This window comes from Piliocolobus tephrosceles, chromosome 14 (genome assembly GCF_002776525.5).
Source record: "Piliocolobus tephrosceles isolate RC106 chromosome 14, ASM277652v3, whole genome shotgun sequence".
In the NCBI taxonomy this organism is placed as follows: domain Eukaryota; kingdom Metazoa; phylum Chordata; class Mammalia; order Primates; family Cercopithecidae; genus Piliocolobus; species Piliocolobus tephrosceles.
This window is the reverse complement of record NC_045447.1, coordinates 41,376,551-41,388,245: the sequence shown is the minus strand read 5'-3', so window position 1 is coordinate 41,388,245 and position 11,695 is coordinate 41,376,551. Positions and strand designations below refer to the sequence as shown.

The 11,695-nt window shown below is 47.0% G+C and overlaps 1 long non-coding RNA gene across 1 annotated transcript in view; it reads right to left on the bottom strand.

Moving 5' to 3' along the window:
* Nucleotides 1-3,535: 3,535 nt before the first annotated feature.
* LOC116418429 overlaps nt 3,536-11,695 on the bottom strand; it is a 35,812-nt gene continuing 27,652 nt past the window's right edge. Inside the window, exon 3 of the long non-coding RNA XR_004228439.1 lies at nt 3,536-3,713. This is a non-coding gene — a long non-coding RNA (uncharacterized LOC116418429). The remainder of the gene's footprint in view (nt 3,714-11,695) is intronic.

Below are 11,695 nucleotides of genomic sequence, written 5' to 3'. Positions count from 1 at the left end.
GCCAGGGAAGCTGACAATGACCAGAGGAGCTGAGGTCAGTGTAGAGCTGCGGATAGGACAAGGAGGGACTGGGCCAGGACAGTGCAGCACTTGGGAGAGCTCTCAGTGGTGCTTGGACTTGAGGGCAGTCAGGAATCATTCATTCATTCCTCATTCATTCATTCTACAGATGTTTACTGAATGCCTATTATGTTCTGGGCACTGGGGGAGACCTCAGAAAACAGACATAATTCTGTTACTTTCTAGTGGAGAGACAGAAAACAAACGTAACAAATGAGACAATTACGCATTATATCAGAAGGTGACAGGTGTAGGGAAAGAATAAAGGAAGGAAGGCTCCCGAGGGCAAGCAGGGCCAGGTGACTATGACTGACAGGATACTCAAAGAGGGCTTCTTGGAGAAGGTGCCATCTGCACAGGACATGAAGGTGGGGAGGAAGGAGCCAAAGGCACCCACAGGGAAGAGTGTTTCAGGCAGAAGGAACATCAGGCGCAAGGCCCTGAGGCAGGAGGATGGAGGCTCTGTGCAGAGTTGGGGTGAGGGAGCAGGAGTGGGTGACCTCAGAGAGGTAGTGGGCAGGGAGGGAAGAGAGGTCACAGGTCAGGTAGGTGGAGCCTAGAGGGCACAGTGGGGACTTGGCTTTTCCTCGGGGTAAGATGAACTGACGCTGGGGAATTTTGATCAAAGAGGTGGCGTGATTTAACTTCTTCTTTCACAGGACCTGCCTGGCTGCTGGGTGGGTATGAGAGGGTTGGGGTAAGAATGAAGGCAGAGAGCAGTTAGGAGGCTATTGCAGTCATTCAGATGAGATTAGTTTGAAGTGGGAAAGTTGAGTTCAGCACAGAAGAGGTTAACGATACCAGCAATGGAGCTACCAAGGCTGTAACTGGGGGCCAAGGTGGGACCAGAATAGAGAGGAACAGAGAGAGCCCACCTTCCTGTTTCCCACCTGTGTGAGTCTGGGAAGCTGAGAGGCCCAAAGGGGAGTCCAGGCCCTTGGGGTGGAGGCCCCTGTCCATCCTGCATTCTAAAATCTATATTTTCTAGGCCCTTCTTCCCTGGCTCTTTACTATTGCCTGGATCTCCTGCATCGAGTCTCACCTCCCCCAGCCCATCCTCCAAGCTACCTCAGAGTGCTCTTCCAAAACATACCTTGGACACCGTCATTCCCTTGCACCAAGACCTTTGGGGATCCCTTTGTTTCAGGGGAAAGTCAGATCTCCAGTTCCCTCATGATCCGGCACCACCCTAACCTCCCAGCCTCATCTCTCACCATTTTCCATCACATACTCAATACCCCAGCCACATTCAGTGCCCTGCCCCTTCCCAGACCTCAAGCTTTCCTTGTCTTTGCTTAAAAATGTTCACTCCAGTTGATAGAGCTTCACCATCAAGGTCCTCCAGGAAGCCTTTTCAGACTTTCATCCCCTTCCCAAGCTGGATGAGATCACCCAGAACTTGAACAGCTGGTGGACCAGCCACTTTATTTCTATCAAGAGCCCAGAAAAGGGGAGGGGCAAAGGAAAGTAACGGTGAGCACTCAGGGGCAGAATGGCCAGTGTGTGAGACTTTGAACCACACAAGAAGGAGAGAAAGGCAAGCATCCCTGGCTAGCCTAAGGCATACTGGCCCATGATCCTTAGAGGTAGAATGTGGAGGGAGCTCCAATGGGTTATGGCCAAGTATGTTATTGGGCAAACCACTCTCCAAAGAAGGGAAAAAGGGAAGCTCCCTGTTAGTAAGCTACCACCATGTGCCAGGCACTTTCCCTACTGTGTCTACTCTGCTCAGCAATACTGTGAGGCGGGGATTATGATCTCCTCTCATCGGTTTCTCTGGTGACTTCTAACCAAGGTTGTGGCAAGGTTTTGTGCTATAGGCAGCATTTGCCCTGTACTTTAAAACTAGGTAGACTCTGGGCATGTAGAGGTGAAGTTGGGATAGGGAAGGGAACAAAGGGCATTTTAGGCAGAGGGAATAAAATAGAGAGGGAAAAGAGGAGGTAATTATGGGTCCCTGGATTTTAAAAGTAGAGTTGCCACTGTTTCATTTTTTTAAAAAAGAGTATACGCCGAGGAGTAGCTGGAGCTAAGTCTGCGAAGGCCAATTAGGGTCCGTTCTTGTAAAAGAGCCCTGAATGCCAGGCTAAGGCAGGGAAATTAAGAGGCAGTCCCCTCCCCTTGCACCTAGAAAGTTTCCAAGCTGGTGGCTTCAGTGGAGAGAGAACAGAACACAGTAACACAGAAGAAAATGGCTTCTCTTATCACAGCTAACCAAGCAATTTTAGCAGGCTTTTGGAGGAAAGAAAAAAGCAACAACAAAATCTGCCAGGCTTTGCTTGATGGTGTCTACAGGGGAATTTTGGAAACAGACAGGCTTGTGGATCAAAATATAAAGCTCACCACTTAAATAGCTTTATTTCTCAACAGTTGCACTAAGTCCCTAAGCCTCCCAACACACGGGAGGAGGTAATAGGCTTCGCTGCTCCTTGCAGAGGACAGACACCACAGTCTGCAAGCACCTCGGGCCCCAGCTCAGACCTCACAGGGGAAGTGGGGCCCCATCCCCAGGGGATGGCTTAGGAAGGATCCAAGAGGGCAGGGGAGTCACTGAGTGGGGAGTGTGTCTTCTTAGATCGTGGGCCACTCTCATAAAGTTCCACCCTAACTTGGCATTGAGGCCCAAACGGGAGATATTTGGAGGCCCATTCAAGGCTGAGGAATGGATTTCCAACGGTCCCAGTTGCCCACCACTCCCAGCTCCACACTGGGCTTCCATTTACTTTGCTCTGGTCATCGACTGTATGATATAGTCAGCACTGCAGGGCCTCACCATTAAGGAGCTGTTGAAAAGCCCAGTCCCTGCCCCCGGCCCATACTCAACACCCCACAACCCACCTGCCAGGCCGTATAGGTCTATCAGCCTCCACTGAAGATCAGAGAACATCAGAAAATTGCAGCCATAAAACTGGATTCCAAATATAACTCTTCCAAGGGACAAAAACAAAGAAATATAAACCCTCCATGAGTTATTTTCTCATGTTTCTTGTCTTGAAGACCTCTTTGCTTTTCCTTCTCTGTGAGAAAAATCCCTTTGCCTGTCCTTCACCAGGTAAGCCCTCACAGGAATGAGACTAACTCAAAGTCAGAGAAATCCATCGCACACAATACACTCAGCAGGAATTTCCCAAAGACCAAGTCTAGAATAGTCATGCAGGGCCTTAGCAGAACAACATGAGGTGAACTTGGGTGCTCAAAAGACAGTCCTCTTCTATGTGTCTTCACCAAAATGAAATGAAAATGCCACTGGTTCTTCCCACCACCTCCCAAATGGTAATATTTGGAACATACACACACTTTCAAAGCTAAACAATAATTCTCAAAGCCAGTGTAGACTCTAGACTACCAGAAGAAAGACTTTTTTACAAATACATACACATAATCTGCACAGATTCTCCCGCCCACATGGATATCCATCTTATATGTACCCCTTTTTGCTCATGCCAGTTGGAATTGTGTTGCTATCACTTAAAATGGAAAGAGTCCCAACCAGTGCACCTCATCTCCCTGTATTGGTTAAGAAACATTCAGCCTCAAATAACAGAAATGTATTATGTCACAAAACAGAAAGTGTGGAGTTGGGATGGGCTTCAGGGTAGGTTGATTCAGGGCTTCAGTGGTGTCTTCAGGTTCTTCCAAGCTCCTTACTCTGCCTAGAAACAAGGACACATCAATTTTAAACATCACATCCATATGGAATCTTCCACATGATGTCAATCTGAGGAAACAGAGGAACCATTTCTTACTATGTCTGCCTCTCAAGAGTAAGGCAAGGAAACCTTCCCCCAAAGTCCTCAGCAGGTATTTCCTGTGTTTCATTGGCCAAAATCGGATCTCATGGCTTTCCTCAATCAGTAAGTTAAGACAGAGACACTGGCAAGCAAAATGGGATTTTCCTTAGACCAATCAAGCACTCCTCTGAAGTTGGGGGTGGGGTCAGAGACCCCCAGGGGCAGCTGGCTGTGTCTAGAAGTGTATGATGGGGTTACCTCAATCACACTAGAGTTCTGTTAGGAGAGAACAAAAGGAAAAGGGAACTGGCAGGTAGCCCATAATGTGCACTGCACTACATCCAATGGTTACCCTGCCCAAAGCTTTCCTTAAACTTAGGCCACATCAAATTCTCAGGCAGAGAATGGTGATCATAAGACATCCACACACCAAGTCTAGAACCAAACTTCAGGTGTCGACATTTGTACTTCTAGTCACTTTGAGAAAGATTCTCTGGACTGCTGTCGGGGGGTGGACTAAAGTCAGGTGGGACTAAATGCAGGAACACCAGTTAGGACGTCAGTCCAGCTGTCAGCCCAGCACCAGTAAAACCAGGAGACAGCCCAGCCCAGGAATGCCAAGGCATGAGTCAGAACTAAGTTTTCGGTCAGAAGGCTGAAGAAAAGAAGGGTGTGTTGTCAGAGGGAGAATTCTTGGGGATTTTGCCAAAGGAGGATCTCGGGGCCCTGAGCCCTTCTGTGCAGGAAAGGCGGGCAGACAAGACTCTGTGAGTTAGGTGTGGAGGGAGGGGGTCCCCAGCGCCATCCCCTTTACATGTCCTGAATGTTGTGAGGCAGGTTGGGTGAACAAGACCCTCACTAGGACTGCCCTTAAAGCTCTTCGCTCCGTCGGCTCACCAGCCATTCCTTGGTGATGGGGACGGGAGTGTGGGATTTGATTCCCCCAGCCTCACCTCAACCTGCATTCTCCAAACACTCTATGCTCTTTCTTGCCTTCAAGTCTTTGGCTCTGCTGTTCCCTTATCAAAAAGACTTTCTCCCACCCAGGCCTCCTAACTCATCCTTCACAGTATAGCCTTTGTGGCCCCAACTGAGTGAGTAGCTTCCTCCTTCTACTCCCACACAGCTGGAGAGCTGCATGCCTCCCCTTGGGTTGTAGTTTCTATCCACAGGCTGGTCTGTCTGTCTCATAGAATGAGCCGGGGTCTCTCAGGAGCTGGAGCCATGTTTTGTTCATCGTGGTGGCCTCCACAGTGCCCAGCACAGCATAAGTCAACAACTCCTGCTAAGAAAGGAGGATAGGAAAGATGGAAAGAAGGGAGGCTCCTGCCACCTCCTCTAGAGCTGAGTTGTCCAATATGGTACCCACCAGCCACATGTGGCTATTTAAATTTAAACTAATTGGGCCAGGCATGGTGGCTCACATCTGTAATCCCAGCACTTTGGGAGGCCAAGGTGGATGGATCACCTGAGGTCAGAAGTTCGAGACCAGCCTGATCAATATGGTGAAAACCCATCTCTACTAAAAATACAAAAATTAGCAGGCCATGGTGGCATGCACCTGTAGTCCCAACTACTCGGGAAGCTGAGACAGAACTGCTTGAACCCAGGAGGTGGAGGTTGCAGTGAGCCAAGATCATGCCACTGTGCTCCAACCTGGGTGACTCCATCTCAAAAAAATAAATAAATAAATAATTAAATTAAAATAAAAAAACTAAATAAAAGTTAAAATATAGTTTCTCAGTCACACTAGCCATGAAGGCCTCAATAGCCCCATGTAGCTACTGGCTACTGATTGGACAACACAAATATAGAATATTTCCAGTGTTGTAGAAAGTTCTCTTCTAGAAACTCTAACTATGGCTGCAGAGCTAAGAGGGGAAGACTATCTGCTATAAACTCCTTTCTTTTCCAACCCAGCACCCAGCAGTAGGCCAGATACATCCTCCTTCCTCCTCTCTCTCCTTCCTTTCCACCCATCTTTTTCCATACCCCTTTTCAGGAGCAGATCATAATCCCGGAAGAGACAACCTTGAACATAATAATCCCAAATGTTGAAATCCTGAAGGATCAAAATCCCAAAAATATAATTCTGGGAAAAATAATTTAAAAATTCTTGAATAGATATTTATTTACATCTTTAAAAGAGGATTTATTTGAGAAACATAAAAACACATAGGCCACTTTACACAATAAAATGGGCAACAATATACATATTTTTGCAAGCATAAATACCCAGGTATACTAATAACAGTTATGTAAGTATGACAGTTACGAGCAGATGAACTATATTCATAAAGCAAATGGAAATGTATAAATGCATACCAGTATAGTTAGTAGTTGTAGGCACTCAGACTTATAACGGCAGTCATCTGAAATACCATGATGAACATCCTAAGTCTTTTGATGAGATAAAAAAAACCATGGGGGGTCACCACCAAATATGCAGTCACCCAAACGGCCAAGATATCAAGAAATGTTGTTTTCACAAGTGCAGATGTACAAAAAGGACATATTTTCCTTCATTGAGGGAGTTTCAGTGTTTTTACATAGGTGCACAATGCTTACACACAAGCCAACATTGTAATATTGTACTTTCATGGAGTCAAATTTGTAAAAACCACATAAAACAAATTAGAACTCTGAAAGTTTCTATAAAATTTATACTTCCAGTATTGGAAATGATGCAAAGATGAGATATGAAGGGTAGTGAATTGTAAAAAATAAAGCTGACAATTTTAAACAGTGGTGGAAAAACTGAAAAAAAAATTTAAAAACTAAAAAGAAAATTTGACATATTGAAAAGTGCATTATAGGGATAGATTATGGGCAGTTGCACAGACTGGCTGACTTTCATGATCATTAACTATATTTTAAAGTCTTGCATCATAACAAATAGCTGATTTTTTTTTTTTTTTTTTTTTGGACATGGCTCTCCTTGGAAAATACATTCACATGTATTTTCTATATGGCACTGCTCTTTTTGAAATCCTTCTGTGATGCAATATACACTGACATTAGCATTTCCAATTAAGTTTTCCAATCTTTTGAGCCCTGCTTCTGTGTTGTTTTTGGGTACTCCAAAATCCATTCCACAAGCGTGCATATACAGACCACAAATTTGGTGGAAACGATAATGGCGATCAAACGGTAACACCATTGGCTGTCTTCTTATCCTACCATGCAAATAATTGTTTTCAAACCAGTCAATAACTTCACTGGCTTCTTCAGGCAAATGTGGCTTTAATTCATTAAAAGCTCCTGGAATGTCATCAGCTGGAAGGAATGTCAATGCAGGCCAAGGAAACATTCTTAAACGGAAGTTTTCATAACTACAATATTGCTTGGCCAAACCACTCATCTGAATTTTCCACCAGAGGCAAATAAAGACAACAGCAAGGTAATAGTTCCACCTAATGTGATGCAGCTAACATAATGTAACTACTCTGTGCACAACCAAAACCACCACTAATCCCATCTCCAGAATTCAGCTTTCAGGATTACGGTGTTTGGGATTGTGTTTTTACGGATTATGATCCAAAACCCACTCTTCCTGTCCCCCAACAGGGTCAAGTGAGTCAAACGAGTCACTCACAGAAGCTTCAGAGTTCACAAAGCCTTTTTACAGCTTGCGTATCTCCGACCCTTTGCTACAATCCTAGACGGCAAGGAGGGTAGAAATTATGATGTTCATTTTACAGGTGAGGAAACCAGAATACAGAGAGGTGAAAACACTTGCCCAAGATTGCCCAACTGACAAATGTCAGAGCCTGGATCAGACTTCAGACACAGGCCCCCTCTTTTTCTCCAGTGCCATGTCACCTCTCACTAAGGGGTCATCTAATCCAGCCTGCTATCTGATATACTAATGCCTTCAACAACATCCCTGTCCAGTGACTATCCAGCTTCTGCCTAAACACTCCCCAAGACATTAGCCTCACTACCATTCCCTGAAGCAGTGAGATGCATCTTTAGACAGCTCTGCCAGAAAACACTTGCTCAGTCAGGGTCAAAATCAGCCTTCTTGTAACACTCCTGTCCGAGACCTCAGGAATCATGCCATGCAGACATTCAAATGCCTTCTGCAACACCAATGCCGGCCTGCTTCCAGTCTCTATTCGCTCACCTCCAGTTTGGAGGATTCAACACCACTTAAGCCAACATTTTCCTTCTTTGGGTATTTAAAAATCAGCCTCCCTCCCGGAACTCCTCCCCACTGGCTTTGTCCTCTGGGGCCCCCACAGACCACATATGTTCCCTCTGCCCCAGGGTAGCCCCTCAGAGACAACGACCATGCCCCTAGGTTTTCTTTTTCTTCGGGCTGCAGCCTTAACAGGTCACCAGGGATAGGATGCTCTGTCCTGTTAGCACTGACTTCCTCTAGCTTCCCTTTCCCCCGAGCACATGGACCCCCACATTTCCACAGGAGGCCAACGTCATCTCTATAATAACAACTACTGCCATACACTGTGTGTTCGCCATGTGCCAGGCACCTTAATGAGTGCTCTGCTTGTATTCCATCTTCAATAACTCTGAATTATTATTCCCATTAGACTGCCTATGTATACAGGGCTGTCACTCTAGATTGAGGGGACAACTGCAGGAATCTGAAGGATGGATGTGACCAGGAACAACCCAGGTTTGAACCTGTGTCAGTCCCAAAATTCCAGGCCCCAAGGAAAATGGAGGCGTTCAGAGGTAAACAGAATCTGGTTATGGGCACAGACCACAGGGGCAAAAGACTTGGGTTTAAATTGTAGCCACTTACCAATTGTGTGACTTTGGGCAAGTCACTTCACCTCTCTCAGCCTCCATTTCTTCATGTTTAAAATGGAGCCAGTAGCGGGGAGCTAGTAGTATGGAGCCCACATGTTGCAGTAAGGAGACAATGAATGCTGGCTCAGTGCTCAGCCATGGAAGCTAACACCAACATTGTCATCAATATTATTACAGGGAGATCATACCCAGGGCTGAGGCTGGTGCACATCATAGTCTTGTTCCCACTACACACACACACACACTGAGCGTGGTCAGACGCAGTGGCTTCCTGCACCCCCACGCACCTTCCAGCAAATGCCTGAAACCTGAGGTGGGTGCAGATGTGCTATATGAAGGAGGGGTGTGAGAAGCCTGCAGGGACATGGCCTGTAATGAGCTGGGCATCACTCAAACTTCTCTACAGAAAAGAGAAAGGGCAATGGACAGGAAATAAAGGGTGAAAGAGAGTGAGGAGATAGAAATAAAAAGACTGAAAATGCTGCCATCTCACTGCTAATGAAAGCATGGCTTCAGGCAAGTTATTTTCCCTTCTGAGCCTCCACGTGCAACTCTTGTCAAATGGGCTAGTAACTCGTCCCATGACTGGGGTGAAGATGAAGTGAGGTGCTGCACCTGGAAGCCCCCGGCCAGGGTGTAGCCCCCAGGAGCCCTCAGGGAAGCTCTGCTTCTGGGCTCAGAGAGCTCTGTCCAGCACGGCAATCCACAGGAACAACAATATAATCAGAAGAACATGATGCCTACTGTTTTCCAAATACGGCGTGGGGCCAGTCCTCACAGCAACCTTTGAAGAAGGTGTCATTATCCTCGCTTACAGGTAAACAAACTGACGGTTAAGCAGGAAGCAGGTGACATGTATAAAGTCACCCAGTAAGCCAAGATGCCAGGACTGACACCTAGGTCTGACTGATGCCAAATTTTGTTCCCCAAAAACCAAACTGTGGATCCCTTGTGAGCCAGGCACCAGGTGTGGCAGCCTTTCCATACATCTTCCCTCCTAGCCCAAGGATCACCCTGGACCACTACCACTGGGGATGATGGAGGAGCACTAGACAGAAGCCCAGCGCCTTGAGTTCTGGTCCCCTCTCTGCTACAAGATGCTGCATGGTCACAGGCTACTCCTTCCTGCTCCTCAGCCTCAGTTTCTTTAACTGTATCATGTAGGTGCTGGAAGTCCGGACTTTCAGGGTTTTCTGACTAACACTGAGATTGCACACACAGTAGCAGGAAGTTGGAGGAGGAAATTCATTTTAATGGGAGCAGAGTACTGCATTCCTCCATCCCTTAATAACCACTAATTAGTTAATCCCTGTAGCAGCAAAGTGAGTTATCAGGTATTATTAGCCCCAATTTACAAGCAGGAGGTTGAAGGAGAGAAGAACTGAGAGAGGTATTGGTCCCAGGCTCCAGGCAGAGTTGGGATCAGTGAAAACCCAACAGACACTACAAATTGTTTCAAGATTGGGGGAGGAGCAGCAGAGAAGCAAGGGAGGCCTCAAAGGGGAGGAACCACACAGGAAGGTGCTTCTGGTCCTCATGAAGTTAAGGTCCCTCTGAGGGCATCTGGGCCTGCTGTCTCTATGCACAGATGTGTGGACCTAGGCCCAGAGATGGAGAGAGACTGGCCCAAGGTCACACAGCCAAAACTGCAGACAAGGAGTGCAGAGCTCCATCAGTTCTCAGCTGAGGCTGCTCCGATGGGGGTTGGGGCGATGGCTTCTAAAAGCTGAGCTTCTTCCATGGCCCTCCCTGAATTCCTAGAGAAGCAGCCAGCTGTAAGCCCCCAGGGATGGTGTGCATACTAATGGCCTGTGACAAAGGCAGAGGATAAGCTCCCTGCTCTGTAGACTAAACAAGGCACAAGAAGCCAAGTCAAACAAAAGCAGAGGTTTTGTGTCAGCCCAGCTGGTGGGCTAGAAGCAGCCCAGCCTCTTGGGAGGCCAGGCCCTGAGCCATCACCTGGAATCTCCTCTGGTGGCCTTTGCCACTGAGGGCTGCACAGAAGCCTGTCCATAACACATGTCCTCACTCTGTGACCATCCCTGCTTTGTAGCACACAATGTACTTTCATCACAAGGCCCCAAGATGACAAAACTGAGGCTCAGAGAAGGGAAGGAAGATGCTTATCCCAAGTCACATAGCAAGTTAGGCAGGAGACTGGGCACAAGACCTCCTGACTTCCACACCACCATGACACTCAAGTTTTTTTAATGAGTGTTTTTCTTTAAAATATAGTATGAACACTGGAACAGAGGGAAATGCAGTATTCCAATTTCCATCCACAGTGTTGTCCAATCTGGCATCTCACTGGAGTCCCCAAGCACAGGCCCTGGCAGCAGACTGGGCTGTGTTCAAGTCCTACTCCTGCCTTTTACTGGCCCCACGGCTTTAGCAAATTACTGCAGTTGGAATTATTAAGTGTTGGAATTATTAGATTGTTGGAGTTACTAAGTGAACTAATGGGCACAGACATTTTGTTCCATACTTAGCATACAGTAAGCACCCAATTATTGCTATTGTTATTGCTATTGCTATTAGCAGCTCCAGTACTTACCTGCCAGGTGGGCAAGGCCCTCAACTGCTAAGCCTTCTCTCTCGAATGAGACATCACCAAGATTTCTTCTAACTCTAGAGCCCTGTAGTCTCCACCACTCAGCCCAAATGAAACAATGGACCCCAGAATCAGGGAAGTATGGTGGGAACCTGTGACATTTCCCTGTTTCCCTTTCTAACCAGGCTCCTTGCCCCTCCCCCAGGCTCCACACACCTGCTGCAGAATGTTCCCAGGTGTGAATCTGCACAGCAGCCAGTCTGTCCATTCTCAGAGCTGCTCAGTTGAGTCACTCCTAGTGTTGTTCCGGGAGAACGTGGAGATTTTCATGTCCTCCCTTCTCTGGCAGTGCTGCTCCTAAGCGTGTAGGAAGACAAATCCCCCTGCCTTGTTTTGGGTACAAACAGTGGAAACACAGGCATCCTACCTGCAGAAGACTTAGGAGTCAGTCTCCATCAACCCCTTGGATCACGTGTCAAAGTGGTCCTCACCACAGCCCTAATCGTGCAGGGATTGTTCTGGTGTTTTCTGAACACAGCTCCTGTTCTATATTGCAGAGCTCACTTTCAAAAAATAG